At 58.1% G+C, this 22,440-nt stretch overlaps 66 non-coding genes and 4 pseudogenes across 66 annotated transcripts; all 70 read left to right on the top strand.

Moving 5' to 3' along the window:
- Positions 1-37: 37 nt before the first annotated feature.
- Positions 38-156, top strand: LOC129296794 (5S ribosomal RNA). Its single transcript, XR_008589958.1, has one exon. It is a non-coding gene; the product is annotated as a 5S ribosomal RNA (ribosomal RNA).
- Positions 157-360: 204 nt separating this feature from the next.
- Positions 361-479, top strand: LOC129296795 (5S ribosomal RNA). Its single transcript, XR_008589959.1, has one exon. It is a non-coding gene; the product is annotated as a 5S ribosomal RNA (ribosomal RNA).
- A 204-nt stretch (positions 480-683) lies between these two features.
- Positions 684-802, top strand: LOC129296796 (5S ribosomal RNA). Its single transcript, XR_008589960.1, has one exon. It is a non-coding gene; the product is annotated as a 5S ribosomal RNA (ribosomal RNA).
- A 204-nt stretch (positions 803-1,006) lies between these two features.
- On the top strand, positions 1,007-1,125 carry LOC129296797 (5S ribosomal RNA). Its single transcript, XR_008589962.1, has one exon. It is a non-coding gene; the product is annotated as a 5S ribosomal RNA (ribosomal RNA).
- Positions 1,126-1,329: 204 nt separating this feature from the next.
- LOC129296799 (5S ribosomal RNA) lies at positions 1,330-1,448 on the top strand. Its single transcript, XR_008589963.1, has one exon. It is a non-coding gene; the product is annotated as a 5S ribosomal RNA (ribosomal RNA).
- A 204-nt stretch (positions 1,449-1,652) lies between these two features.
- LOC129296800 (5S ribosomal RNA) lies at positions 1,653-1,771 on the top strand. Its single transcript, XR_008589964.1, has one exon. It is a non-coding gene; the product is annotated as a 5S ribosomal RNA (ribosomal RNA).
- A 204-nt stretch (positions 1,772-1,975) lies between these two features.
- LOC129296801 (5S ribosomal RNA) lies at positions 1,976-2,094 on the top strand. Its single transcript, XR_008589965.1, has one exon. It is a non-coding gene; the product is annotated as a 5S ribosomal RNA (ribosomal RNA).
- Positions 2,095-2,298: 204 nt separating this feature from the next.
- LOC129296802 (5S ribosomal RNA) lies at positions 2,299-2,417 on the top strand. Its single transcript, XR_008589966.1, has one exon. It is a non-coding gene; the product is annotated as a 5S ribosomal RNA (ribosomal RNA).
- Positions 2,418-2,621: 204 nt separating this feature from the next.
- Positions 2,622-2,740, top strand: LOC129296803 (5S ribosomal RNA). The gene has a single exon (XR_008589967.1). It is a non-coding gene; the product is annotated as a 5S ribosomal RNA (ribosomal RNA).
- Positions 2,741-2,944: 204 nt separating this feature from the next.
- On the top strand, positions 2,945-3,063 carry LOC129296805 (5S ribosomal RNA). The gene has a single exon (XR_008589968.1). It is a non-coding gene; the product is annotated as a 5S ribosomal RNA (ribosomal RNA).
- A 204-nt stretch (positions 3,064-3,267) lies between these two features.
- On the top strand, positions 3,268-3,386 carry LOC129296807 (5S ribosomal RNA). The gene has a single exon (XR_008589970.1). It is a non-coding gene; the product is annotated as a 5S ribosomal RNA (ribosomal RNA).
- A 204-nt stretch (positions 3,387-3,590) lies between these two features.
- LOC129296808 (5S ribosomal RNA) lies at positions 3,591-3,709 on the top strand. Its single transcript, XR_008589971.1, has one exon. It is a non-coding gene; the product is annotated as a 5S ribosomal RNA (ribosomal RNA).
- A 204-nt stretch (positions 3,710-3,913) lies between these two features.
- Positions 3,914-4,032, top strand: LOC129296809 (5S ribosomal RNA). Its single transcript, XR_008589973.1, has one exon. It is a non-coding gene; the product is annotated as a 5S ribosomal RNA (ribosomal RNA).
- Positions 4,033-4,236: 204 nt separating this feature from the next.
- Positions 4,237-4,355, top strand: LOC129296810 (5S ribosomal RNA). Its single transcript, XR_008589974.1, has one exon. It is a non-coding gene; the product is annotated as a 5S ribosomal RNA (ribosomal RNA).
- Positions 4,356-4,559: 204 nt separating this feature from the next.
- Positions 4,560-4,678, top strand: LOC129296811 (5S ribosomal RNA). The gene has a single exon (XR_008589975.1). It is a non-coding gene; the product is annotated as a 5S ribosomal RNA (ribosomal RNA).
- Positions 4,679-4,882: 204 nt separating this feature from the next.
- On the top strand, positions 4,883-5,001 carry LOC129296812 (5S ribosomal RNA). Its single transcript, XR_008589976.1, has one exon. It is a non-coding gene; the product is annotated as a 5S ribosomal RNA (ribosomal RNA).
- A 204-nt stretch (positions 5,002-5,205) lies between these two features.
- LOC129296813 (5S ribosomal RNA) lies at positions 5,206-5,324 on the top strand. The gene has a single exon (XR_008589977.1). It is a non-coding gene; the product is annotated as a 5S ribosomal RNA (ribosomal RNA).
- A 204-nt stretch (positions 5,325-5,528) lies between these two features.
- LOC129296814 (5S ribosomal RNA) lies at positions 5,529-5,647 on the top strand. The gene has a single exon (XR_008589978.1). It is a non-coding gene; the product is annotated as a 5S ribosomal RNA (ribosomal RNA).
- A 204-nt stretch (positions 5,648-5,851) lies between these two features.
- Positions 5,852-5,970, top strand: LOC129296816 (5S ribosomal RNA). Its single transcript, XR_008589979.1, has one exon. It is a non-coding gene; the product is annotated as a 5S ribosomal RNA (ribosomal RNA).
- Positions 5,971-6,174: 204 nt separating this feature from the next.
- On the top strand, positions 6,175-6,293 carry LOC129296719 (5S ribosomal RNA). The gene has a single exon (XR_008589883.1). It is a non-coding gene; the product is annotated as a 5S ribosomal RNA (ribosomal RNA).
- A 204-nt stretch (positions 6,294-6,497) lies between these two features.
- Positions 6,498-6,616, top strand: LOC129296817 (5S ribosomal RNA). The gene has a single exon (XR_008589980.1). It is a non-coding gene; the product is annotated as a 5S ribosomal RNA (ribosomal RNA).
- A 204-nt stretch (positions 6,617-6,820) lies between these two features.
- On the top strand, positions 6,821-6,939 carry LOC129296819 (5S ribosomal RNA). Its single transcript, XR_008589982.1, has one exon. It is a non-coding gene; the product is annotated as a 5S ribosomal RNA (ribosomal RNA).
- Positions 6,940-7,143: 204 nt separating this feature from the next.
- On the top strand, positions 7,144-7,262 carry LOC129296820 (5S ribosomal RNA). The gene has a single exon (XR_008589984.1). It is a non-coding gene; the product is annotated as a 5S ribosomal RNA (ribosomal RNA).
- Positions 7,263-7,466: 204 nt separating this feature from the next.
- Positions 7,467-7,585, top strand: LOC129296721 (5S ribosomal RNA). Its single transcript, XR_008589886.1, has one exon. It is a non-coding gene; the product is annotated as a 5S ribosomal RNA (ribosomal RNA).
- A 204-nt stretch (positions 7,586-7,789) lies between these two features.
- Positions 7,790-7,908, top strand: LOC129296821 (5S ribosomal RNA). The gene has a single exon (XR_008589985.1). It is a non-coding gene; the product is annotated as a 5S ribosomal RNA (ribosomal RNA).
- A 204-nt stretch (positions 7,909-8,112) lies between these two features.
- LOC129296822 (5S ribosomal RNA) lies at positions 8,113-8,231 on the top strand. Its single transcript, XR_008589986.1, has one exon. It is a non-coding gene; the product is annotated as a 5S ribosomal RNA (ribosomal RNA).
- A 204-nt stretch (positions 8,232-8,435) lies between these two features.
- On the top strand, positions 8,436-8,554 carry LOC129296722 (5S ribosomal RNA). Its single transcript, XR_008589887.1, has one exon. It is a non-coding gene; the product is annotated as a 5S ribosomal RNA (ribosomal RNA).
- Positions 8,555-8,758: 204 nt separating this feature from the next.
- Positions 8,759-8,877, top strand: LOC129296823 (5S ribosomal RNA). The gene has a single exon (XR_008589987.1). It is a non-coding gene; the product is annotated as a 5S ribosomal RNA (ribosomal RNA).
- A 204-nt stretch (positions 8,878-9,081) lies between these two features.
- LOC129296824 (5S ribosomal RNA) lies at positions 9,082-9,200 on the top strand. The gene has a single exon (XR_008589988.1). It is a non-coding gene; the product is annotated as a 5S ribosomal RNA (ribosomal RNA).
- A 204-nt stretch (positions 9,201-9,404) lies between these two features.
- LOC129296833 (5S ribosomal RNA) lies at positions 9,405-9,522 on the top strand. The gene has a single exon (XR_008589997.1). It is a non-coding gene; the product is annotated as a 5S ribosomal RNA (ribosomal RNA).
- Positions 9,523-9,726: 204 nt separating this feature from the next.
- LOC129296723 (5S ribosomal RNA) lies at positions 9,727-9,845 on the top strand. Its single transcript, XR_008589888.1, has one exon. It is a non-coding gene; the product is annotated as a 5S ribosomal RNA (ribosomal RNA).
- A 204-nt stretch (positions 9,846-10,049) lies between these two features.
- Positions 10,050-10,167, top strand: LOC129296838 (5S ribosomal RNA). Its single transcript, XR_008590001.1, has one exon. It is a non-coding gene; the product is annotated as a 5S ribosomal RNA (ribosomal RNA).
- Positions 10,168-10,371: 204 nt separating this feature from the next.
- On the top strand, positions 10,372-10,490 carry LOC129296825 (5S ribosomal RNA). The gene has a single exon (XR_008589989.1). It is a non-coding gene; the product is annotated as a 5S ribosomal RNA (ribosomal RNA).
- Positions 10,491-10,694: 204 nt separating this feature from the next.
- LOC129296724 (5S ribosomal RNA) lies at positions 10,695-10,813 on the top strand. The gene has a single exon (XR_008589889.1). It is a non-coding gene; the product is annotated as a 5S ribosomal RNA (ribosomal RNA).
- A 204-nt stretch (positions 10,814-11,017) lies between these two features.
- LOC129296827 (5S ribosomal RNA) lies at positions 11,018-11,136 on the top strand. The gene has a single exon (XR_008589990.1). It is a non-coding gene; the product is annotated as a 5S ribosomal RNA (ribosomal RNA).
- A 204-nt stretch (positions 11,137-11,340) lies between these two features.
- On the top strand, positions 11,341-11,459 carry LOC129296828 (5S ribosomal RNA). The gene has a single exon (XR_008589991.1). It is a non-coding gene; the product is annotated as a 5S ribosomal RNA (ribosomal RNA).
- Positions 11,460-11,663: 204 nt separating this feature from the next.
- On the top strand, positions 11,664-11,781 carry LOC129296832 (5S ribosomal RNA). The gene has a single exon (XR_008589996.1). It is a non-coding gene; the product is annotated as a 5S ribosomal RNA (ribosomal RNA).
- Positions 11,782-11,985: 204 nt separating this feature from the next.
- Positions 11,986-12,104, top strand: LOC129296713 (5S ribosomal RNA). Its single transcript, XR_008589878.1, has one exon. It is a non-coding gene; the product is annotated as a 5S ribosomal RNA (ribosomal RNA).
- A 202-nt stretch (positions 12,105-12,306) lies between these two features.
- On the top strand, positions 12,307-12,423 carry LOC129296844 (5S ribosomal RNA). The gene has a single exon (XR_008590008.1). It is a non-coding gene; the product is annotated as a 5S ribosomal RNA (ribosomal RNA).
- A 204-nt stretch (positions 12,424-12,627) lies between these two features.
- On the top strand, positions 12,628-12,746 carry LOC129296890 (5S ribosomal RNA). Its single transcript, XR_008590048.1, has one exon. It is a non-coding gene; the product is annotated as a 5S ribosomal RNA (ribosomal RNA).
- A 203-nt stretch (positions 12,747-12,949) lies between these two features.
- On the top strand, positions 12,950-13,068 carry LOC129296716 (5S ribosomal RNA). Its single transcript, XR_008589880.1, has one exon. It is a non-coding gene; the product is annotated as a 5S ribosomal RNA (ribosomal RNA).
- A 206-nt stretch (positions 13,069-13,274) lies between these two features.
- LOC129296725 (5S ribosomal RNA) lies at positions 13,275-13,393 on the top strand. The gene has a single exon (XR_008589890.1). It is a non-coding gene; the product is annotated as a 5S ribosomal RNA (ribosomal RNA).
- A 203-nt stretch (positions 13,394-13,596) lies between these two features.
- Positions 13,597-13,715, top strand: LOC129296884 (5S ribosomal RNA). The gene has a single exon (XR_008590041.1). It is a non-coding gene; the product is annotated as a 5S ribosomal RNA (ribosomal RNA).
- A 204-nt stretch (positions 13,716-13,919) lies between these two features.
- LOC129296889 (5S ribosomal RNA) lies at positions 13,920-14,038 on the top strand. The gene has a single exon (XR_008590047.1). It is a non-coding gene; the product is annotated as a 5S ribosomal RNA (ribosomal RNA).
- Positions 14,039-14,241: 203 nt separating this feature from the next.
- On the top strand, positions 14,242-14,360 carry LOC129296836 (5S ribosomal RNA). The gene has a single exon (XR_008590000.1). It is a non-coding gene; the product is annotated as a 5S ribosomal RNA (ribosomal RNA).
- Positions 14,361-14,563: 203 nt separating this feature from the next.
- LOC129296887 (5S ribosomal RNA) lies at positions 14,564-14,682 on the top strand. The gene has a single exon (XR_008590045.1). It is a non-coding gene; the product is annotated as a 5S ribosomal RNA (ribosomal RNA).
- Positions 14,683-14,884: 202 nt separating this feature from the next.
- On the top strand, positions 14,885-15,003 carry LOC129296888 (5S ribosomal RNA). The gene has a single exon (XR_008590046.1). It is a non-coding gene; the product is annotated as a 5S ribosomal RNA (ribosomal RNA).
- A 201-nt stretch (positions 15,004-15,204) lies between these two features.
- On the top strand, positions 15,205-15,323 carry LOC129296862 (5S ribosomal RNA). The gene has a single exon (XR_008590019.1). It is a non-coding gene; the product is annotated as a 5S ribosomal RNA (ribosomal RNA).
- Positions 15,324-15,527: 204 nt separating this feature from the next.
- LOC129296714 (5S ribosomal RNA) lies at positions 15,528-15,646 on the top strand. The gene has a single exon (XR_008589879.1). It is a non-coding gene; the product is annotated as a 5S ribosomal RNA (ribosomal RNA).
- Positions 15,647-15,849: 203 nt separating this feature from the next.
- LOC129296874 (5S ribosomal RNA) lies at positions 15,850-15,968 on the top strand. The gene has a single exon (XR_008590031.1). It is a non-coding gene; the product is annotated as a 5S ribosomal RNA (ribosomal RNA).
- Positions 15,969-16,171: 203 nt separating this feature from the next.
- On the top strand, positions 16,172-16,290 carry LOC129296886 (5S ribosomal RNA). The gene has a single exon (XR_008590044.1). It is a non-coding gene; the product is annotated as a 5S ribosomal RNA (ribosomal RNA).
- A 217-nt stretch (positions 16,291-16,507) lies between these two features.
- LOC129296841 (5S ribosomal RNA) lies at positions 16,508-16,625 on the top strand. The gene has a single exon (XR_008590004.1). It is a non-coding gene; the product is annotated as a 5S ribosomal RNA (ribosomal RNA).
- Positions 16,626-16,826: 201 nt separating this feature from the next.
- Positions 16,827-16,947, top strand: LOC129296850 (5S ribosomal RNA; annotated as a pseudogene).
- Positions 16,948-17,146: 199 nt separating this feature from the next.
- Positions 17,147-17,267, top strand: LOC129296842 (5S ribosomal RNA). Its single transcript, XR_008590006.1, has one exon. It is a non-coding gene; the product is annotated as a 5S ribosomal RNA (ribosomal RNA).
- A 202-nt stretch (positions 17,268-17,469) lies between these two features.
- LOC129296851 (5S ribosomal RNA) lies at positions 17,470-17,594 on the top strand (annotated as a pseudogene).
- Positions 17,595-17,799: 205 nt separating this feature from the next.
- Positions 17,800-17,924, top strand: LOC129296845 (5S ribosomal RNA; annotated as a pseudogene).
- Positions 17,925-18,128: 204 nt separating this feature from the next.
- On the top strand, positions 18,129-18,249 carry LOC129296846 (5S ribosomal RNA; annotated as a pseudogene).
- A 202-nt stretch (positions 18,250-18,451) lies between these two features.
- On the top strand, positions 18,452-18,570 carry LOC129296720 (5S ribosomal RNA). The gene has a single exon (XR_008589885.1). It is a non-coding gene; the product is annotated as a 5S ribosomal RNA (ribosomal RNA).
- Positions 18,571-18,774: 204 nt separating this feature from the next.
- Positions 18,775-18,893, top strand: LOC129296883 (5S ribosomal RNA). Its single transcript, XR_008590040.1, has one exon. It is a non-coding gene; the product is annotated as a 5S ribosomal RNA (ribosomal RNA).
- A 208-nt stretch (positions 18,894-19,101) lies between these two features.
- On the top strand, positions 19,102-19,220 carry LOC129296732 (5S ribosomal RNA). The gene has a single exon (XR_008589897.1). It is a non-coding gene; the product is annotated as a 5S ribosomal RNA (ribosomal RNA).
- A 203-nt stretch (positions 19,221-19,423) lies between these two features.
- Positions 19,424-19,542, top strand: LOC129296744 (5S ribosomal RNA). Its single transcript, XR_008589909.1, has one exon. It is a non-coding gene; the product is annotated as a 5S ribosomal RNA (ribosomal RNA).
- Positions 19,543-19,744: 202 nt separating this feature from the next.
- On the top strand, positions 19,745-19,862 carry LOC129296891 (5S ribosomal RNA). Its single transcript, XR_008590049.1, has one exon. It is a non-coding gene; the product is annotated as a 5S ribosomal RNA (ribosomal RNA).
- Positions 19,863-20,066: 204 nt separating this feature from the next.
- On the top strand, positions 20,067-20,185 carry LOC129296756 (5S ribosomal RNA). The gene has a single exon (XR_008589921.1). It is a non-coding gene; the product is annotated as a 5S ribosomal RNA (ribosomal RNA).
- A 202-nt stretch (positions 20,186-20,387) lies between these two features.
- Positions 20,388-20,506, top strand: LOC129296768 (5S ribosomal RNA). Its single transcript, XR_008589933.1, has one exon. It is a non-coding gene; the product is annotated as a 5S ribosomal RNA (ribosomal RNA).
- Positions 20,507-20,708: 202 nt separating this feature from the next.
- LOC129296780 (5S ribosomal RNA) lies at positions 20,709-20,827 on the top strand. The gene has a single exon (XR_008589945.1). It is a non-coding gene; the product is annotated as a 5S ribosomal RNA (ribosomal RNA).
- Positions 20,828-21,029: 202 nt separating this feature from the next.
- On the top strand, positions 21,030-21,148 carry LOC129296793 (5S ribosomal RNA). The gene has a single exon (XR_008589957.1). It is a non-coding gene; the product is annotated as a 5S ribosomal RNA (ribosomal RNA).
- Positions 21,149-21,352: 204 nt separating this feature from the next.
- On the top strand, positions 21,353-21,471 carry LOC129296806 (5S ribosomal RNA). The gene has a single exon (XR_008589969.1). It is a non-coding gene; the product is annotated as a 5S ribosomal RNA (ribosomal RNA).
- Positions 21,472-21,674: 203 nt separating this feature from the next.
- Positions 21,675-21,793, top strand: LOC129296818 (5S ribosomal RNA). Its single transcript, XR_008589981.1, has one exon. It is a non-coding gene; the product is annotated as a 5S ribosomal RNA (ribosomal RNA).
- Positions 21,794-21,997: 204 nt separating this feature from the next.
- LOC129296830 (5S ribosomal RNA) lies at positions 21,998-22,116 on the top strand. Its single transcript, XR_008589993.1, has one exon. It is a non-coding gene; the product is annotated as a 5S ribosomal RNA (ribosomal RNA).
- A 204-nt stretch (positions 22,117-22,320) lies between these two features.
- Positions 22,321-22,439, top strand: LOC129296843 (5S ribosomal RNA). Its single transcript, XR_008590007.1, has one exon. It is a non-coding gene; the product is annotated as a 5S ribosomal RNA (ribosomal RNA).
- The last annotated feature ends 1 nt before the right edge of the window (position 22,440 follows it).

Below are 22,440 nucleotides of genomic sequence, written 5' to 3' on the forward strand. Positions count from 1 at the left end.
GAGTCCGAATATATCAATTGACTCAGCCTGCTCCATCGGGTGCGATCATACCAGCACTAATGCACCGGATCCCATCAGAACTCCGCAGTTAAGCGTGCTTGGGCGAGAGGAGTACTAGGATGGGTGCCCTCCTGGGAAGTCGTCGAGTTGCACCCCACTTTTTGCGCGTCCGAAACCCGTGCGAGTCCCAAAATATCGATTGACTCAGGAAACAGAAGCCCTCGTGCTGCGCCCCTCCTTTTGCGCCTCCGACTCCGGGCGAGCCCACACGCATCGCGAGCCCTCGTGCTGCCCCATTCTTGTTTCGGCTCCGAAATCCGTGCGAGTCCGAATATATCAATTGACTCAGCCTGCTCCATCGGGTGCGATCATACCAGCACTAATGCACCGGATCCCATCAGAACTCCGCAGTTAAGCGTGCTTGGGCGAGAGGAGTACTAGGATGGGTGCCCTCCTGGGAAGTCGTCGAGTTGCACCCCACTTTTTGCGCGTCCGAAACCCGTGCGAGTCCCAAAATATCGATTGACTCAGGAAACAGAAGCCCTCGTGCTGCGCCCCTCCTTTTGCGCCTCCGACTCCGGGCGAGCCCACACGCATCGCGAGCCCTCGTGCTGCCCCATTCTTGTTTCGGCTCCGAAATCCGTGCGAGTCCGAATATATCAATTGACTCAGCCTGCTCCATCGGGTGCGATCATACCAGCACTAATGCACCGGATCCCATCAGAACTCCGCAGTTAAGCGTGCTTGGGCGAGAGGAGTACTAGGATGGGTGCCCTCCTGGGAAGTCGTCGAGTTGCACCCCACTTTTTGCGCGTCCGAAACCCGTGCGAGTCCCAAAATATCGATTGACTCAGGAAACAGAAGCCCTCGTGCTGCGCCCCTCCTTTTGCGCCTCCGACTCCGGGCGAGCCCACACGCATCGCGAGCCCTCGTGCTGCCCCATTCTTGTTTCGGCTCCGAAATCCGTGCGAGTCCGAATATATCAATTGACTCAGCCTGCTCCATCGGGTGCGATCATACCAGCACTAATGCACCGGATCCCATCAGAACTCCGCAGTTAAGCGTGCTTGGGCGAGAGGAGTACTAGGATGGGTGCCCTCCTGGGAAGTCGTCGAGTTGCACCCCACTTTTTGCGCGTCCGAAACCCGTGCGAGTCCCAAAATATCGATTGACTCAGGAAACAGAAGCCCTCGTGCTGCGCCCCTCCTTTTGCGCCTCCGACTCCGGGCGAGCCCACACGCATCGCGAGCCCTCGTGCTGCCCCATTCTTGTTTCGGCTCCGAAATCCGTGCGAGTCCGAATATATCAATTGACTCAGCCTGCTCCATCGGGTGCGATCATACCAGCACTAATGCACCGGATCCCATCAGAACTCCGCAGTTAAGCGTGCTTGGGCGAGAGGAGTACTAGGATGGGTGCCCTCCTGGGAAGTCGTCGAGTTGCACCCCACTTTTTGCGCGTCCGAAACCCGTGCGAGTCCCAAAATATCGATTGACTCAGGAAACAGAAGCCCTCGTGCTGCGCCCCTCCTTTTGCGCCTCCGACTCCGGGCGAGCCCACACGCATCGCGAGCCCTCGTGCTGCCCCATTCTTGTTTCGGCTCCGAAATCCGTGCGAGTCCGAATATATCAATTGACTCAGCCTGCTCCATCGGGTGCGATCATACCAGCACTAATGCACCGGATCCCATCAGAACTCCGCAGTTAAGCGTGCTTGGGCGAGAGGAGTACTAGGATGGGTGCCCTCCTGGGAAGTCGTCGAGTTGCACCCCACTTTTTGCGCGTCCGAAACCCGTGCGAGTCCCAAAATATCGATTGACTCAGGAAACAGAAGCCCTCGTGCTGCGCCCCTCCTTTTGCGCCTCCGACTCCGGGCGAGCCCACACGCATCGCGAGCCCTCGTGCTGCCCCATTCTTGTTTCGGCTCCGAAATCCGTGCGAGTCCGAATATATCAATTGACTCAGCCTGCTCCATCGGGTGCGATCATACCAGCACTAATGCACCGGATCCCATCAGAACTCCGCAGTTAAGCGTGCTTGGGCGAGAGGAGTACTAGGATGGGTGCCCTCCTGGGAAGTCGTCGAGTTGCACCCCACTTTTTGCGCGTCCGAAACCCGTGCGAGTCCCAAAATATCGATTGACTCAGGAAACAGAAGCCCTCGTGCTGCGCCCCTCCTTTTGCGCCTCCGACTCCGGGCGAGCCCACACGCATCGCGAGCCCTCGTGCTGCCCCATTCTTGTTTCGGCTCCGAAATCCGTGCGAGTCCGAATATATCAATTGACTCAGCCTGCTCCATCGGGTGCGATCATACCAGCACTAATGCACCGGATCCCATCAGAACTCCGCAGTTAAGCGTGCTTGGGCGAGAGGAGTACTAGGATGGGTGCCCTCCTGGGAAGTCGTCGAGTTGCACCCCACTTTTTGCGCGTCCGAAACCCGTGCGAGTCCCAAAATATCGATTGACTCAGGAAACAGAAGCCCTCGTGCTGCGCCCCTCCTTTTGCGCCTCCGACTCCGGGCGAGCCCACACGCATCGCGAGCCCTCGTGCTGCCCCATTCTTGTTTCGGCTCCGAAATCCGTGCGAGTCCGAATATATCAATTGACTCAGCCTGCTCCATCGGGTGCGATCATACCAGCACTAATGCACCGGATCCCATCAGAACTCCGCAGTTAAGCGTGCTTGGGCGAGAGGAGTACTAGGATGGGTGCCCTCCTGGGAAGTCGTCGAGTTGCACCCCACTTTTTGCGCGTCCGAAACCCGTGCGAGTCCCAAAATATCGATTGACTCAGGAAACAGAAGCCCTCGTGCTGCGCCCCTCCTTTTGCGCCTCCGACTCCGGGCGAGCCCACACGCATCGCGAGCCCTCGTGCTGCCCCATTCTTGTTTCGGCTCCGAAATCCGTGCGAGTCCGAATATATCAATTGACTCAGCCTGCTCCATCGGGTGCGATCATACCAGCACTAATGCACCGGATCCCATCAGAACTCCGCAGTTAAGCGTGCTTGGGCGAGAGGAGTACTAGGATGGGTGCCCTCCTGGGAAGTCGTCGAGTTGCACCCCACTTTTTGCGCGTCCGAAACCCGTGCGAGTCCCAAAATATCGATTGACTCAGGAAACAGAAGCCCTCGTGCTGCGCCCCTCCTTTTGCGCCTCCGACTCCGGGCGAGCCCACACGCATCGCGAGCCCTCGTGCTGCCCCATTCTTGTTTCGGCTCCGAAATCCGTGCGAGTCCGAATATATCAATTGACTCAGCCTGCTCCATCGGGTGCGATCATACCAGCACTAATGCACCGGATCCCATCAGAACTCCGCAGTTAAGCGTGCTTGGGCGAGAGGAGTACTAGGATGGGTGCCCTCCTGGGAAGTCGTCGAGTTGCACCCCACTTTTTGCGCGTCCGAAACCCGTGCGAGTCCCAAAATATCGATTGACTCAGGAAACAGAAGCCCTCGTGCTGCGCCCCTCCTTTTGCGCCTCCGACTCCGGGCGAGCCCACACGCATCGCGAGCCCTCGTGCTGCCCCATTCTTGTTTCGGCTCCGAAATCCGTGCGAGTCCGAATATATCAATTGACTCAGCCTGCTCCATCGGGTGCGATCATACCAGCACTAATGCACCGGATCCCATCAGAACTCCGCAGTTAAGCGTGCTTGGGCGAGAGGAGTACTAGGATGGGTGCCCTCCTGGGAAGTCGTCGAGTTGCACCCCACTTTTTGCGCGTCCGAAACCCGTGCGAGTCCCAAAATATCGATTGACTCAGGAAACAGAAGCCCTCGTGCTGCGCCCCTCCTTTTGCGCCTCCGACTCCGGGCGAGCCCACACGCATCGCGAGCCCTCGTGCTGCCCCATTCTTGTTTCGGCTCCGAAATCCGTGCGAGTCCGAATATATCAATTGACTCAGCCTGCTCCATCGGGTGCGATCATACCAGCACTAATGCACCGGATCCCATCAGAACTCCGCAGTTAAGCGTGCTTGGGCGAGAGGAGTACTAGGATGGGTGCCCTCCTGGGAAGTCGTCGAGTTGCACCCCACTTTTTGCGCGTCCGAAACCCGTGCGAGTCCCAAAATATCGATTGACTCAGGAAACAGAAGCCCTCGTGCTGCGCCCCTCCTTTTGCGCCTCCGACTCCGGGCGAGCCCACACGCATCGCGAGCCCTCGTGCTGCCCCATTCTTGTTTCGGCTCCGAAATCCGTGCGAGTCCGAATATATCAATTGACTCAGCCTGCTCCATCGGGTGCGATCATACCAGCACTAATGCACCGGATCCCATCAGAACTCCGCAGTTAAGCGTGCTTGGGCGAGAGGAGTACTAGGATGGGTGCCCTCCTGGGAAGTCGTCGAGTTGCACCCCACTTTTTGCGCGTCCGAAACCCGTGCGAGTCCCAAAATATCGATTGACTCAGGAAACAGAAGCCCTCGTGCTGCGCCCCTCCTTTTGCGCCTCCGACTCCGGGCGAGCCCACACGCATCGCGAGCCCTCGTGCTGCCCCATTCTTGTTTCGGCTCCGAAATCCGTGCGAGTCCGAATATATCAATTGACTCAGCCTGCTCCATCGGGTGCGATCATACCAGCACTAATGCACCGGATCCCATCAGAACTCCGCAGTTAAGCGTGCTTGGGCGAGAGGAGTACTAGGATGGGTGCCCTCCTGGGAAGTCGTCGAGTTGCACCCCACTTTTTGCGCGTCCGAAACCCGTGCGAGTCCCAAAATATCGATTGACTCAGGAAACAGAAGCCCTCGTGCTGCGCCCCTCCTTTTGCGCCTCCGACTCCGGGCGAGCCCACACGCATCGCGAGCCCTCGTGCTGCCCCATTCTTGTTTCGGCTCCGAAATCCGTGCGAGTCCGAATATATCAATTGACTCAGCCTGCTCCATCGGGTGCGATCATACCAGCACTAATGCACCGGATCCCATCAGAACTCCGCAGTTAAGCGTGCTTGGGCGAGAGGAGTACTAGGATGGGTGCCCTCCTGGGAAGTCGTCGAGTTGCACCCCACTTTTTGCGCGTCCGAAACCCGTGCGAGTCCCAAAATATCGATTGACTCAGGAAACAGAAGCCCTCGTGCTGCGCCCCTCCTTTTGCGCCTCCGACTCCGGGCGAGCCCACACGCATCGCGAGCCCTCGTGCTGCCCCATTCTTGTTTCGGCTCCGAAATCCGTGCGAGTCCGAATATATCAATTGACTCAGCCTGCTCCATCGGGTGCGATCATACCAGCACTAATGCACCGGATCCCATCAGAACTCCGCAGTTAAGCGTGCTTGGGCGAGAGGAGTACTAGGATGGGTGCCCTCCTGGGAAGTCGTCGAGTTGCACCCCACTTTTTGCGCGTCCGAAACCCGTGCGAGTCCCAAAATATCGATTGACTCAGGAAACAGAAGCCCTCGTGCTGCGCCCCTCCTTTTGCGCCTCCGACTCCGGGCGAGCCCACACGCATCGCGAGCCCTCGTGCTGCCCCATTCTTGTTTCGGCTCCGAAATCCGTGCGAGTCCGAATATATCAATTGACTCAGCCTGCTCCATCGGGTGCGATCATACCAGCACTAATGCACCGGATCCCATCAGAACTCCGCAGTTAAGCGTGCTTGGGCGAGAGGAGTACTAGGATGGGTGCCCTCCTGGGAAGTCGTCGAGTTGCACCCCACTTTTTGCGCGTCCGAAACCCGTGCGAGTCCCAAAATATCGATTGACTCAGGAAACAGAAGCCCTCGTGCTGCGCCCCTCCTTTTGCGCCTCCGACTCCGGGCGAGCCCACACGCATCGCGAGCCCTCGTGCTGCCCCATTCTTGTTTCGGCTCCGAAATCCGTGCGAGTCCGAATATATCAATTGACTCAGCCTGCTCCATCGGGTGCGATCATACCAGCACTAATGCACCGGATCCCATCAGAACTCCGCAGTTAAGCGTGCTTGGGCGAGAGGAGTACTAGGATGGGTGCCCTCCTGGGAAGTCGTCGAGTTGCACCCCACTTTTTGCGCGTCCGAAACCCGTGCGAGTCCCAAAATATCGATTGACTCAGGAAACAGAAGCCCTCGTGCTGCGCCCCTCCTTTTGCGCCTCCGACTCCGGGCGAGCCCACACGCATCGCGAGCCCTCGTGCTGCCCCATTCTTGTTTCGGCTCCGAAATCCGTGCGAGTCCGAATATATCAATTGACTCAGCCTGCTCCATCGGGTGCGATCATACCAGCACTAATGCACCGGATCCCATCAGAACTCCGCAGTTAAGCGTGCTTGGGCGAGAGTAGTACTAGGATGGGTGCCCTCCTGGGAAGTCGTCGAGTTGCACCCCACTTTTTGCGCGTCCGAAACCCGTGCGAGTCCCAAAATATCGATTGACTCAGGAAACAGAAGCCCTCGTGCTGCGCCCCTCCTTTTGCGCCTCCGACTCCGGGCGAGCCCACACGCATCGCGAGCCCTCGTGCTGCCCCATTCTTGTTTCGGCTCCGAAATCCGTGCGAGTCCGAATATATCAATTGACTCAGCCTGCTCCATCGGGTGCGATCATACCAGCACTAATGCACCGGATCCCATCAGAACTCCGCAGTTAAGCGTGCTTGGGCGAGAGGAGTACTAGGATGGGTGCCCTCCTGGGAAGTCGTCGAGTTGCACCCCACTTTTTGCGCGTCCGAAACCCGTGCGAGTCCCAAAATATCGATTGACTCAGGAAACAGAAGCCCTCGTGCTGCGCCCCTCCTTTTGCGCCTCCGACTCCGGGCGAGCCCACACGCATCGCGAGCCCTCGTGCTGCCCCATTCTTGTTTCGGCTCCGAAATCCGTGCGAGTCCGAATATATCAATTGACTCAGCCTGCTCCATCGGGTGCGATCATACCAGCACTAATGCACCGGATCCCATCAGAACTCCGCAGTTAAGCGTGCTTGGGCGAGAGGAGTACTAGGATGGGTGCCCTCCTGGGAAGTCGTCGAGTTGCACCCCACTTTTTGCGCGTCCGAAACCCGTGCGAGTCCCAAAATATCGATTGACTCAGGAAACAGAAGCCCTCGTGCTGCGCCCCTCCTTTTGCGCCTCCGACTCCGGGCGAGCCCACACGCATCGCGAGCCCTCGTGCTGCCCCATTCTTGTTTCGGCTCCGAAATCCGTGCGAGTCCGAATATATCAATTGACTCAGCCTGCTCCATCGGGTGCGATCATACCAGCACTAATGCACCGGATCCCATCAGAACTCCGCAGTTAAGCGTGCTTGGGCGAGAGGAGTACTAGGATGGGTGCCCTCCTGGGAAGTCGTCGAGTTGCACCCCACTTTTTGCGCGTCCGAAACCCGTGCGAGTCCCAAAATATCGATTGACTCAGGAAACAGAAGCCCTCGTGCTGCGCCCCTCCTTTTGCGCCTCCGACTCCGGGCGAGCCCACACGCATCGCGAGCCCTCGTGCTGCCCCATTCTTGTTTCGGCTCCGAAATCCGTGCGAGTCCGAATATATCAATTGACTCAGCCTGCTCCATCGGGTGCGATCATACCAGCACTAATGCACCGGATCCCATCAGAACTCCGCAGTTAAGCGTGCTTGGGCGAGAGTAGTACTAGGATGGGTGCCCTCCTGGGAAGTCGTCGAGTTGCACCCCACTTTTTGCGCGTCCGAAACCCGTGCGAGTCCCAAAATATCGATTGACTCAGGAAACAGAAGCCCTCGTGCTGCGCCCCTCCTTTTGCGCCTCCGACTCCGGGCGAGCCCACACGCATCGCGAGCCCTCGTGCTGCCCCATTCTTGTTTCGGCTCCGAAATCCGTGCGAGTCCGAATATATCAATTGACTCAGCCTGCTCCATCGGGTGCGATCATACCAGCACTAATGCACCGGATCCCATCAGAACTCCGCAGTTAAGCGTGCTTGGGCGAGAGGAGTACTAGGATGGGTGCCCTCCTGGGAAGTCGTCGAGTTGCACCCCACTTTTTGCGCGTCCGAAACCCGTGCGAGTCCCAAAATATCGATTGACTCAGGAAACAGAAGCCCTCGTGCTGCGCCCCTCCTTTTGCGCCTCCGACTCCGGGCGAGCCCACACGCATCGCGAGCCCTCGTGCTGCCCCATTCTTGTTTCGGCTCCGAAATCCGTGCGAGTCCGAATATATCAATTGACTCAGCCTGCTCCATCGGGTGCGATCATACCAGCACTAATGCACCGGATCCCATCAGAACTCCGCAGTTAAGCGTGCTTGGGCGAGAGGAGTACTAGGATGGGTGCCCTCCTGGGAAGTCGTCGAGTTGCACCCCACTTTTTGCGCGTCCGAAACCCGTGCGAGTCCCAAAATATCGATTGACTCAGGAAACAGAAGCCCTCGTGCTGCGCCCCTCCTTTTGCGCCTCCGACTCCGGGCGAGCCCACACGCATCGCGAGCCCTCGTGCTGCCCCATTCTTGTTTCGGCTCCGAAATCCGTGCGAGTCCGAATATATCAATTGACTCAGCCTGCTCCATCGGGTGCGATCATACCAGCACTAATGCACCGGATCCCATCAGAACTCCGCAGTTAAGCGTGCTTGGGCGAGAGTAGTACTAGGATGGGTGCCCTCCTGGGAAGTCGTCGAGTTGCACCCCACTTTTTGCGCGTCCGAAACCCGTGCGAGTCCCAAAATATCGATTGACTCAGGAAACAGAAGCCCTCGTGCTGCGCCCCTCCTTTTGCGCCTCCGACTCCGGGCGAGCCCACACGCATCGCGAGCCCTCGTGCTGCCCCATTCTTGTTTCGGCTCCGAAATCCGTGCGAGTCCGAATATATCAATTGACTCAGCCTGCTCCATCGGGTGCGATCATACCAGCACTAATGCACCGGATCCCATCAGAACTCCGCAGTTAAGCGTGCTTGGGCGAGAGGAGTACTAGGATGGGTGCCCTCCTGGGAAGTCGTCGAGTTGCACCCCACTTTTTGCGCGTCCGAAACCCGTGCGAGTCCCAAAATATCGATTGACTCAGGAAACAGAAGCCCTCGTGCTGCGCCCCTCCTTTTGCGCCTCCGACTCCGGGCGAGCCCACACGCATCGCGAGCCCTCGTGCTGCCCCATTCTTGTTTCGGCTCCGAAATCCGTGCGAGTCCGAATATATCAATTGACTCAGCCTGCTCCATCGGGTGCGATCATACCAGCACTAATGCACCGGATCCCATCAGAACTCCGCAGTTAAGCGTGCTTGGGCGAGAGGAGTACTAGGATGGGTGCCCTCCTGGGAAGTCGTCGAGTTGCACCCCACTTTTTGCGCGTCCGAAACCCGTGCGAGTCCCAAAATATCGATTGACTCAGGAAACAGAAGCCCTCGTGCTGCGCCCCTCCTTTTGCGCCTCCGACTCCGGGCGAGCCCACACGCATCGCGAGCCCTCGTGCTGCCCCATTCTTGTTTCGGCTCCGAAATCCGTGCGAGTCCGAATATATCAATTGACTCAGCCTGCTCCATCGGGTGCGATCATACCAGCACTAATGCACCGGATCCCATCAGAACTCCGCAGTTAAGCGTGCTTGGGCGAGAGTAGTACTAGGATGGGTGCCTCCTGGGAAGTCGTCGAGTTGCACCCCACTTTTTGCGCGTCCGAAACCCGTGCGAGTCCCAAAATATCGATTGACTCAGGAAACAGAAGCCCTCGTGCTGCGCCCCTCCTTTTGCGCCTCCGACTCCGGGCGAGCCCACACGCATCGCGAGCCCTCGTGCTGCCCCATTCTTGTTTCGGCTCCGAAATCCGTGCGAGTCCGAATATATCAATTGACTCAGCCTGCTCCATCGGGTGCGATCATACCAGCACTAATGCACCGGATCCCATCAGAACTCCGCAGTTAAGCGTGCTTGGGCGAGAGTAGTACTAGGATGGGTGCCCTCCTGGGAAGTCGTCGAGTTGCACCCCACTTTTTGCGCGTCCGAAACCCGTGCGAGTCCCAAAATATCGATTGACTCAGGAAACAGAAGCCCTCGTGCTGCGCCCCTCCTTTTGCGCCTCCGACTCCGGGCGAGCCCACACGCATCGCGAGCCCTCGTGCTGCCCCATTCTTGTTTCGGCTCCGAAATCCGTGCGAGTCCGAATATATCAATTGACTCAGCCTGCTCCATCGGGTGCGATCATACCAGCACTAATGCACCGGATCCCATCAGAACTCCGCAGTTAAGCGTGCTTGGGCGAGAGGAGTACTAGGATGGGTGCCTCCTGGGAAGTCGTCGAGTTGCACCCCACTTTTTGCGCGTCCGAAACCCGTGCGAGTCCCAAAATATCGATTGACTCAGGAAACAGAAGCCCTCGTGCTGCGCCCCTCCTTTTGCGCCTCCGACTCCGGGCGAGCCCACACGCATCGCGAGCCCTCGTGCTGCCCCATTCTTGTTTCGGCTCCGAAATCCGTGCGAGTCCGAATATATCAATTGACTCAGCCTGCTCCATCGGGTGCGATCATACCAGCACTAATGCACCGGATCCCATCAGAACTCCGCAGTTAAGCGTGCTTGGGCGAGAGGAGTACTAGGATGGGTGCCCTCCTGGGAAGTCGTCGAGTTGCACCCCACTTTTTGCGCGTCCGAAACCCGTGCGAGTCCCAAAATATCGATTGACTCAGGAAACAGAAGCCCTCGTGCTGCGCCCCTCCTTTTGCGCCTCCGACTCCGGGCGAGCCCACACGCATCGCGAGCCCTCGTGCTGCCCCATTCTTGTTTCGGCTCCGAAATCCGTGCGAGTCCGAATATATCAATTGACTCAGCCTGCTCCATCGGGTGCGATCATACCAGCACTAATGCACCGGATCCCATCAGAACTCCGCAGTTAAGCGTGCTTGGGCGAGAGTAGTACTAGGATGGGTGCCCTCCTGGGAAGTCGTCGAGTTGCACCCCACTTTTTGCGCGTCCGAAACCCGTGCGAGTCCCAAAATATCGATTGACTCAGGAAACAGAAGCCCTCGTGCTGCGCCCCTCCTTTTGCGCCTCCGACTCCGGGCGAGCCCACACGCATCGCGAGCCCTCGTGCTGCCCCATTCTTGTTTCGGCTCCGAAATCCGTGCGAGTCCGAATATATCAATTGACTCAGCCTGCTCCATCGGGTGCGATCATACCAGCACTAATGCACCGGATCCCATCAGAACTCCGCAGTTAAGCGTGCTTGGGCGAGAGGAGTACTAGGATGGGTGCCCTCCTGGGAAGTCGTCGAGTTGCACCCCACTTTTTGCGCGTCCGAAACCCGTGCGAGTCCCAAAATATCGATTGACTCAGGAAACAGAAGCCCTCGTGCTGCGCCCCTCCTTTTGCGCCTCCGACTCCGGGCGAGCCCACACGCATCGCGAGCCCTCGTGCTGCCCCATTCTTGTTTCGGCTCCGAAATCCGTGCGAGTCCGAATATATCAATTGACTCAGCCTGCTCCATCGGGTGCGATCATACCAGCACTAATGCACCGGATCCCATCAGAACTCCGCAGTTAAGCGTGCTTGGGCGAGAGGAGTACTAGGATGGGTGCCCTCCTGGGAAGTCGTCGAGTTGCACCCCACTTTTTGCGCGTCCGAAACCCGTGCGAGTCCCAAAATATCGATTGACTCAGGAAACAGAAGCCCTCGTGCTGCGCCCCTCCTTTTGCGCCTCCGACTCCGGGCGAGCCCACACGCATCGCGAGCCCTCGTGCTGCCCCATTCTTGTTTCGGCTCCGAAATCCGTGCGAGTCCGAATATATCAATTGACTCAGCCTGCTCCATCGGGTGCGATCATACCAGCACTAATGCACCGGATCCCATCAGAACTCCGCAGTTAAGCGTGCTTGGGCGAGAGAGTACTAGGATGGGTGCCCTCCTGGGAAGTCGTCGAGTTGCACCCCACTTTTTGCGCGTCCGAAACCCGTGCGAGTCCCAAAATATCGATTGACTCAGGAAACAGAAGCCCTCGTGCTGCGCCCCTCCTTTTGCGCCTCCGACTCCGGGCGAGCCCACACGCATCGCGAGCCCTCGTGCTGCCCCATTCTTGTTTCGGCTCCGAAATCCGTGCGAGTCCGAATATATCAATTGACTCAGCCTGCTCCATCGGGTGCGATCATACCAGCACTAATGCACCGGATCCCATCAGAACTCCGCAGTTAAGCGTGCTTGGGCGAGAGTAGTACTAGGATGGGTGACCTCCTGGGAAGTCCTCGTGTTGCACCCCACTTTTTGCGCGTCCGAAACCCGTGCGAGTCCCAAAATATCGATGACTCAGGAAACAGAAGCCCTCGTGCTGCGCCCTCCTTTTGCGCCTCCGACTCCGGGCGAGCCCACACGCATCGCGAGCCCTCGTGCTGCCCCATTCTTGTTTCGGCTCCGAAATCCGTGCGAGTCCGAATATATCAATTGACTCAGCCTGCTCCATCGGGTGCGATCATACCAGCACTAATGCACCGGATCCCATCAGAACTCCGCAGTTAAGCGTGCTTGGGCGAGAGAGTACTAGGATGGGTGCCTCCTGGGAAGTCGTCGAGTTGCACCCCACTTTTTGCGCGTCCGAAACCCGTGCGAGTCCCAAAATATCGATTGACTCAGGAAACAGAAGCCCTCGTGCTGCGCCCCTCCTTTTGCGCCTCCGACTCCGGGCGAGCCCACACGCATCGCGAGCCCTCGTGCTGCCCCATTCTTGTTTCGGCTCCGAAATCCGTGCGAGTCCGAATATATCAATTGACTCAGCCTGCTCCATCGGGTGCGATCATACCAGCACTAATGCACCGGATCCCATCAGAACTCCGCAGTTAAGCGTGCTTGGGCGAGAGTAGTACTAGGATGGGTGCCCTCCTGGGAAGTCCTCGAGTTGCACCCCACTTTTTGCGCGTCCGAAACCCGTGCGAGTCCCAAAATATCGATTGACTCAGGAAACAGAAGCCCTCGTGCTGCGCCCCTCCTTTTGCGCCTCCGACTCCGGGCGAGCCCACACGCATCGCGAGCCCTCGTGCTGCCCCATTCTTGTTCGGCTCCGAAATCCGTGCGAGTCCGAATATATCAATTGACTCAGCCTGCTCCATCGGGTGCGATCATACCAGCACTAATGCACCGGATCCCATCAGAACTCCGCAGTTAAGCGTGCTTGGGCGAGAGTAGTACTAGGATGGGTGACCTCCTGGGAAGTCGTCGAGTTGCACCCCACTTTTTGCGCGTCCGAAACCCGTGCGAGTCCCAAAATATCGATTGACTCAGGAAACAGAAGCCCTCGTGCTGCGCCCCTCCTTTTGCGCCTCCGACTCCGGGCGAGCCCACACGCATCGCGAGCCCTCGTGCAGCCCCATTCTTCTGTTTCGGCTCCGAAATCCGTGCGAGTCCGAATATATCAATTGACTCAGCCTGCTCCATCGGGTGCGATCATACCAGCACTAATGCACCGGATCCCATCAGAACTCCGCAGTTAAGCGTGCTTGGGCGAGAGTAGTACTAGGATGGGTGCCCTCCTGGGAAGTCGTCGAGTTGCACCCCACTTTTTGCGCGTCCGAAACCCGTGCGAGTCCCAAAATATCGATTGACTCAGGAAACAGAAGCCCTCGTGCTGCGCCCCTCCTTTTGCGCCTCCGACTCCGGGCGAGCCCACACGCATCGCGAGCCCTCGTGCAGCCCCATTCTTCTGTGGCTCCGAAATCCGTGCGAGTCCGAATATATCAATTGACTCAGCCTGCTCCATCGGGTGCGATCATACCAGCACTAATGCACCGGATCCCATCAGAACTCCGCAGTTAAGCGTGCTTGGGCGAGAGGAGTACTAGGATGGGTGACCTCCTGGGAAGTCCTCGTGTTGCACCCCACTTTTTGCGCGTCCGAAACCCGTGCGAGTCCCAAAATATCGATTGACTCAGGAAACAGAAGCCCTCGTGCTGCGCCCCTCCTTTTGCGCCTCCGACTCCGGGCGAGCCCACACGCATCGCGAGCCCTCGTGCAGCCCCATTCTTCTTTCGGCTCCGAAATCCGTGCGAGTCCGAATATATCAATTGACTCAGCCTGCTCCATCGGGTGCGATCATACCAGCACTAATGCACCGGATCCCATCAGAACTCCGCAGTTAAGCGTGCTTGGGCGAGAGTAGTACTAGGATGGGTGACCTCCTGGGAAGTCGTCGTGTTGCACCCCACTTTTTGCGCGTCCGAAACCCGTGCGAGTCCCAAAATATCGATTGACTCAGGAACAGAAGCCCTCGTGCTGCGCCCCTCCTTTTGCGCCTCCGACTCCGGGCGAGCCCACACGCATCGCGAGCCCTCGTGCTGCCCCATTCTTCTTTCGGCTCCGAAATCCGTGCGAGTCCGAATATATCAATTGACTCAGCCTGCTCCATCGGGTGCGATCATACCAGCACTAATGCACCGGATCCCATCAGAACTCCGCAGTTAAGCGTGCTTGGGCGAGAGTAGTACTAGGATGGGTGACCTCCTGGGAAGTCCTCGTGTTGCACCCCACTTTTTGCGCGTCCGAAACCCGTGCGAGTCCCAAATATCGATGGACTCAGGAAACAGAAGCCCTCGTGCTGCGCCCCTCCTTTTGCGCCTCCGACTCCGGGCGAGCCCACACGCATCGCGAGCCCTCGTGCTGCCCCATTCTTGTTTCGGCTCCGAAATCCGTGCGAGTCCGAATATATCAATTGACTCAGCCTGCTCCATCGGGTGCGATCATACCAGCACTAATGCACCGGATCCCATCAGAACTCCGCAGTTAAGCGTGCTTGGGCGAGAGTAGTACTAGGATGGGTGACCTCCTGGGAAGTCCTCGAGTTGCACCCCACTTTTTGCGCGTCCGAAACCCGTGCGAGTCCCAAAATATCGATGGACTCAGGAAACAGAAGCCCTCGTGCTGCGCCCCTCCTTTTGCGCCTCCGACTCCGGGCGAGCCCACACGCATCGCGAGCCCTCGTGCTGCCCATTCTTTTTCGGCTCCGAAATCCGTGCGAGTCCGAATATATCAATTGACTCAGCCTGCTCCATCGGGTGCGATCATACCAGCACTAATGCACCGGATCCCATCAGAACTCCGCAGTTAAGCGTGCTTGGGCGAGAGTAGTACTAGGATGGGTGACCTCCTGGGAAGTCCTCGAGTTGCACCCCACTTTTTGCGCGTCCGAAACCCGTGCGAGTCCCAAAATATCGATGACCAGGAAACAGAAGCCCTCGTGCTGCGCCCCTCCTTTTGCGCCTCCGACTCCGGGCGAGCCCACACGCATCGCGAGCCCTCGTGCTGCCCCATTCTTGTTCGGCTCCGAAATCCGTGCGAGTCCGAATATATCAATTGACTCAGCCTGCTCCATCGGGTGCGATCATACCAGCACTAATGCACCGGATCCCATCAGAACTCCGCAGTTAAGCGTGCTTGGGCGAGAGTAGTACTAGGATGGGTGACCTCCTGGGAAGTCCTCGTGTTGCACCCCACTTTTTGCGCGTCCGAAACCCGTGGGAGTCCCAAAATATCGATGGACCCAGGAAACAGAAGCCCTCGTGCTGCGCCCCTCCTTTTGCGCCTCCGACTCCGGGCGAGCCCACACGCATCGCGAGCCCTCGTGCTGCCCCATTCTTGTTTCGGCTCCGAAATCCGTGCGAGTCCGAATATATCAATTGACTCAGCCTGCTCCATCGGGTGCGATCATACCAGCACTAATGCACCGGATCCCATCAGAACTCCGCAGTTAAGCGTGCTTGGGCGAGAGTAGTACTAGGATGGGTGACCTCCTGGGAAGTCGTCGCGTTGCACCCCACTTTTTGCGCGTCCGAAACCCGTGCGAGTCCCAAAATATCGATGACTCAGGAAACAGAAGCCCTCGTGCTGCGCCCCTCCTTTTGCGCCTCCGACTCCGGGCGAGCCCACACGCATCGCGAGCCCTCGTGCAGCCCCATTCTTCTGTCGGCTCCGAAATCCGTGCGAGTCCGAATATATCAATTGACTCAGCCTGCTCCATCGGGTGCGATCATACCAGCACTAATGCACCGGATCCCATCAGAACTCCGCAGTTAAGCGTGCTTGGGCGAGAGTAGTACTAGGATGGGTGACCTCCTGGGAAGTCCTCGTGTTGCACCCCACTTTTTGCGCGTCCGAAACCCGTGCGAGTCCCAAAATATCGATGGACCAGGAAACAGAAGCCCTCGTGCTGCGCCCCTCCTTTTGCGCCTCCGACTCCGGGCGAGCCCACACGCATCGCGAGCCCTCGTGCAGCCCCATTCTTCTGTCGGCTCCGAAATCCGTGCGAGTCCGAATATATCAATTGACTCAGCCTGCTCCATCGGGTGCGATCATACCAGCACTAATGCACCGGATCCCATCAGAACTCCGCAGTTAAGCGTGCTTGGGCGAGAGTAGTACTAGGATGGGTGACCTCCTGGGAAGTCCTCGTGTTGCACCCCACTTTTTGCGCGTCCGAAACCCGTGGAGAGTCCCAAAATATCGATGGACTCAGGAAACAGAAGCCCTCGTGCTGCGCCCCTCCTTTTGCGCCTCCGACTCCGGGCGAGCCCACACGCATCGCGAGCCCTCGTGCAGCCCCATTCTTGTTTCGGCTCCGAAATCGGCTCCGAAATCCGTGCGAGTCCGAATATATCAATTGACTCAGCCTGCTCCATCGGGTGCGATCATACCAGCACTAATGCACCGGATCCCATCAGAACTCCGCAGTTAAGCGTGCTTGGGCGAGAGGAGTACTAGGATGGGTGCCCTCCTGGAAGTCGTCGAGTTGCACCCCACTTTTTGCGCGTCCGAAAACCTGGTGCGAGTCCAAAATATCGATCGACTCAGGAAAAGAAGCCCTCGTGCTGCGCCCCTCCTTTGCGCCTCCGACTCGGGCGAGCCCACACGCATCGCGAGCCCTCGTGCTGCCCCATTCTTGTTTCGGCTCCGAAATCGTGCGAGTCCCGAATATATCAATTGACTCAGCCTGCTCCATCGGTGCGATCATACCAGCACTAATGCACCGGATCCATCAGAACTCCGCAGTGTTAAGCGTGCTGGGCGCGAGGCGGAGTACTAGATGGTTGACCTCCTGGGAAGTCCTCGTGTTGCACCCCACTTTTTGCGCGTCCAACCCCGTGCGAGTCCCAAAATATCGATCGACTCAGGAAAAGAAGCCCTCGTGCTGCGACCCTCCTTTTGCGCCTCGACTCGGGCGAAGCCCACACGCATCGCGAGCCCTCGTGCTGCCCCATTCTTGTTTGCTCCGAAATCCGTGCGAGTCCGAATATATCAATTGACTCAGCCTGCTCCATCGGGTGCGATCATACCAGCACTAATGCACCGGATCCCATCAGAACTCCGCAGAGTTAAGCGTGCTTGGGCGAGATTAGTACTAGGATGGGTGCCCTCCTGGGAAGTCGTCGAGTTGCACCCACTTTTGCGCGTCCGAAACCCGTGCGAGTCCCAAAATATCGATTGACTCAGGAAACAGAAGCCCTCGTGCTGCGCCCCTCCTTTTGCGCCTCCGACTCGGGCGGAGCCCACACGCATCGCGAGCCCTCGTGCTGCCCCATTCTTGTTTCGGCTCCGAAATCCGTGCGAGTCCGAATATATCAATTGACTCAGCCTGCTCCATCGGGTGCGATCATACCAGCAATAATGCACCGGATCCCATCAGAACTCCGCCAGTTTTAGTTAAGCGTGCTGGGCGAGAGGAGTACTAGGATGGGTGCCCTCCTGGGAAGTAGTCGAGTTGCCACCCCACTTTTTGCGCGTCCGAAACGTGCGAGTCCCAAATATCGATTGACCAGGAAACAGGAAACAGAAGCCCTCGTGCTGCGCCCCTCCTTTTGCGCCTCCGACTCCGGCGAGCCCACACGCATCGCGAGCCCTCGTGGCCCCATTCTTGTTTCGGCTCCGAAATCCGTGCGAGTCCGAATATATCAATTGACTCAGCCTGCTCCATCGGGTGCGATCATACCAGCACTAATGCACCGGATCCCATCAGAACTCCGCAGTTAAGCGTGCTTGGGCGAGGAGGAGAGGAGTACTAGGATGGGTGCCCTCCTGGGAAGTCGTCGAGTTGCACCCCACTTTTTGCGCGTCCGAAACCGTGCGAGTCCCAAAATATCGATTGACTCAGCAGGAAACAGAAGCCCTCGTGCTGCGCCCCTCCTTTTGCGCCTCCGACTCCGGGCGAGCCCACACGCATCGCGAGCCCTGTGCTGCCCCATTCTTGTTTCGCTCCGAAATCCGTGCGAGTCCGAATATATCAATTGACTCAGCCTGCTCCATCGGGTGCGATCATACCAGCACTAATGCACCGGATCCCATCAGACTCCGCAGTTAGTTAGCGTGCTTGGGCGAGAGGAGTACTAGGATGGGTGCCCTCCTGGGAAGTCGTCGAGTTGCACCCACACTTTTTGCGCGTCCGAAACCCGTGCGAGTCCAAAATATCGATCGACTCAGGAAACAGAAGCCCTCGTGCTGCGCCCCTCCTTTGCGCCTCCGACTCGGGCGAGCCCACACGCATCGCGAGCCCTCGTGCAGCCCCATTCTTCTTTCGGCTCCGAAATCCGTGCGAGTCCGAATATATCAATTGACTCAGCCTGCTCCATCGGGTGCGATCATACCAGCACTAATGCACCGGATCCCATCAGAACTCCGCAGTTAAGCGTGCTTGGGCGAGAGTAGTACTAGGATGGGTGACCTCCTGGGAAGTCCTCGTGTTGCACCCCACTTTTTGCGCGTCCGAAACCCGTGCGAGTCCCAAAATATCGATGGACCCAGGAAACAGAAGCCCTCGTGCTGCGCCCCTCCTTTTGCGCCTCCGACTCCGGGCGAGCCCACACGCATCGCGAGCCCTCGTGCAGCCCCATTCTTCTGTGGGCTCCGAAATCCGTGCGAGTCCGAATATATCAATTGACTCAGCCTGCTCCATCGGGTGCGATCATACCAGCACTAATGCACCGGATCCCATCAGAACTCCGCAGTTAAGCGTGCTTGGGCGAGAGTAGTACTAGGATGGGTGACCTCCTGGGAAGTCCTCGTGTTGCACCCACCCCACTTTTTGCGCGTCCGAAACCCGTGCGAGTCCCAAAATATCGATGGACCCAGGAAACAGAAGCCCTCGTGCTGCGCCCCTCCTTTTGCGCCTCCGACTCCGGGCGAGCCCACACGCATCGCGAGCCCTCGTGCAGCCCCATTCTTCTGTGGGCTCCGAAATCCGTGCGAGTCCGAATATATCAATTGACTCAGCCTGCTCCATCGGGTGCGATCATACCAGCACTAATGCACCGGATCCCATCAGAACTCCGCAGTTAAGCGTGCTTGGGCGAGAGTAGTACTAGGATGGGTGACCTCCTGGGAAGTCCTCGTGTTGCACCCCACTTTTTGCGCGTCCGAAACCCGTGGGAGTCCCAAAATATCGATGGACCCAGGAAACAGAAGCCCTCGTGCTGCGCCCCTCCTTTTGCGCCTCCGACTCCGGGCGAGCCCCACGCATCGCGAGCCCTCGTGCAGCCCCATTCTTCTGTGGGCTCCGAAATCCGTGCGAGTCCGAATATATCAATTGACTCAGCCTGCTCCATCGGGTGCGATCATACCAGCACTAATGCACCGGATCCCATCAGAACTCCGCAGTTAAGCGTGCTTGGGCGAGAGTAGTACTAGGATGGGTGACCTCCTGGGAAGTCCTCGTGTTGCACCCCACTTTTTGCGCGTCCGAAACCCGTGCGAGTCCCAAAATATCGATCGACGCAGGAAACAGAAGCCCTCGTGCTGCGCCCCTCCTTTTGCGCCTCCGACTCCGGGCGAGCCCCACGCATCGCGAGCCCTCGTGCAGCCCCATTCTTCTGTGGCTCCGAAATCCGTGCGAGTCCGAATATATCAATTGACTCAGCCTGCTCCATCGGGTGCGATCATACCAGCACTATGCACCGGATCCCATCAGAACTCCGCAGTTAAGCGTGCTTGGGCGAGAGTAGTACTAGGATGGGTGACCTCCTGGGAAGTCCTCGTGTTGCACCCCCACTTTTTGCGCGTCCGAAACCCGTGCGAGTCCCAAAATATCGATGGACCAGGAAACAGAAGCCCTCGTGCTGCGCCCCTCCTTTTGCGCCTCCGACTCCGGGCGAGCCCACACGCATCGCGAGCCCTCGTGCAGCCCCATTCTTCTGTGGGCTCCGAAATCCGTGCGAGTCCGAATATATCAATTGACTCAGCCTGCTCCATCGGGTGCGATCATACCAGCACTAATGCACCGGATCCCATCAGAACTCCGCAGTTAAGCGTGCTTGGGCGAGAGTAGTACTAGGATGGGTGACCTCCTGGGAAGTCCTCGTGTTGCACCCCACTTTTTGCGCGTCCGAAACCCGTGCGAGTCCCAAAATATCGATGGACCAGGAAACAGAAGCCCTCGTGCTGCGCCCCTCCTTTTGCGCCTCCGACTCCGGGCGAGCCCACACGCATCGCGAGCCCTCGTGCAGCCCCATTCTTCTGTGGCTCCGAAATCCGTGCGAGTCCGAATATATCAATTGACTCAGCCTGCTCCATCGGGTGCGATCATACCAGCACTAATGCACCGGATCCCATCAGAACTCCGCAGTTAAGCGTGCTTGGGCGAGAGTAGTACTAGGATGGGTGACCTCCTGGGAAGTCCTCGTGTTGCACCCCACTTTTTGCGCGTCCGAAACCCGTGGGAGTCCCAAAATATCGATGGACCAGGAAACAGAAGCCCTCGTGCTGCGCCCTCCTTTTGCGCCTCCGACTCCGGGCGAGCCCACACGCATCGCGAGCCCTCGTGCAGCCCCATTCTTCTGTGGGCTCCGAAATCCGTGCGAGTCCGAATATATCAATTGACTCAGCCTGCTCCATCGGGTGCGATCATACCAGCACTAATGCACCGGATCCCATCAGAACTCCGCAGTTAAGCGTGCTTGGGCGAGAGTAGTACTAGGATGGGTGACCTCCTGGGAAGTCCTCGTGTTGCACCCCACTTTTTGCGCGTCCGAAACCCGTGGGAGTCCAAAATATCGATCGACGCAGGAAACAGAAGCCCTCGTGCTGCGCCCCTCCTTTTGCGCCTCCGACTCCGGGCGAGCCCCACGCATCGCGAGCCCTCGTGCAGCCCCATTCTTCTGTGGGCTCCGAAATCCGTGCGAGTCCGAATATATCAATTGACTCAGCCTGCTCCATCGGGTGCGATCATACCAGCACTAATGCACCGGATCCCATCAGAACTCCGCAGTTAAGCGTGCTTGGGCGAGAGTAGTACTAGGATGGGTGACCTCCTGGGAAGTCCTCGTGTTGCACCCCACTTTTTGCGCGTCCGAAACCCGTGCGAGTCCCAAAATATCGATGGACCCAGGAAACAGAAGCCCTCGTGCTGCGCCCCTCCTTTTGCGCCTCCGACTCCGGGCGAGCCCACACGCATCGCGAGCCCTCGTGCAGCCCCATTCTTCTGTGGGCTCCGAAATCCGTGCGAGTCCGAATATATCAATTGACTCAGCCTGCTCCATCGGGTGCGATCATACCAGCACTAATGCACCGGATCCCATCAGAACTCCGCAGTTAAGCGTGCTTGGGCGAGAGTAGTACTAGGATGGGTGACCTCCTGGGAAGTCCTCGTGTTGCACCCCACTTTTTGCGCGTCCGAAACCCGTGGGAGTCCCAAAATATCGATGGACCAGGAAACAGAAGCCCTCGTGCTGCGCCCCTCCTTTTGCGCCTCCGACTCCGGGCGAGCCCACACGCATCGCGAGCCCTCGTGCAGCCCCATTCTTCTGTCGGCTCCGAAATCCGTGCGAGTCCGAATATATCAATTGACTCAGCCTGCTCCATCGGGTGCGATCATACCAGCACTAATGCACCGGATCCCATCAGAACTCCGCAGTTAAGCGTGCTTGGGCGAGAGTAGTACTAGGATGGGTGACCTCCTGGGAAGTCCTCGTGTTGCACCCCACTTTTTGCGCGTCCGAAACCCGTGCGAGTCCCAAAATATCGATCGACGCAGGAAACAGAAGCCCTCGTGCTGCGCCCCTCCTTTTGCGCCTCCGACTCCGGGCGAGCCCACACGCATCGCGAGCCCTCGTGCAGCCCCATTCTTCTGTGGGCTCCGAAATCCGTGCGAGTCCGAATATATCAATTGACTCAGCCTGCTCCATCGGGTGCGATCATACCAGCACTAATGCACCGGATCCCATCAGAACTCCGCAGTTAAGCGTGCTTGGGCGAGAGTAGTACTAGGATGGGTGACCTCCTGGGAAGTCCTCGTGTTGCACCCCACTTTTTGCGCGTCCGAAACCCGTGGGAGTCCCAAAATATCGATGGACCCATTAAACAGAAGCCCTCGTGCTGCGCCCCTCCTTTTGCGCCTCCGACTCCGGGCGAGCCCACACGCATCGCGAGCCCTCGTGCAGCCCCATTCTTGTTTCGGCTCCGAAATCCGTGCGAGTCCGAATATATCAATTGACTCAGCCTGCTCCATCGGGTGCGATCATACCAGCACTAATGCACCGGATCCCATCAGAACTCCGCAGTTAAGCGTGCTTGGGCGAGAGTAGTACTAGGATGGGTGACCTCCTGGGAAGTCCTCGTGTTGCACCCCA

Source organism: Prosopis cineraria, unplaced genomic scaffold (genome assembly GCF_029017545.1).
Source record: "Prosopis cineraria cultivar Desert tree isolate PC_DT_omini unplaced genomic scaffold, ASM2901754v1 PC391, whole genome shotgun sequence".
Lineage (NCBI taxonomy): Eukaryota > Viridiplantae > Streptophyta > Magnoliopsida > Fabales > Fabaceae > Prosopis > Prosopis cineraria.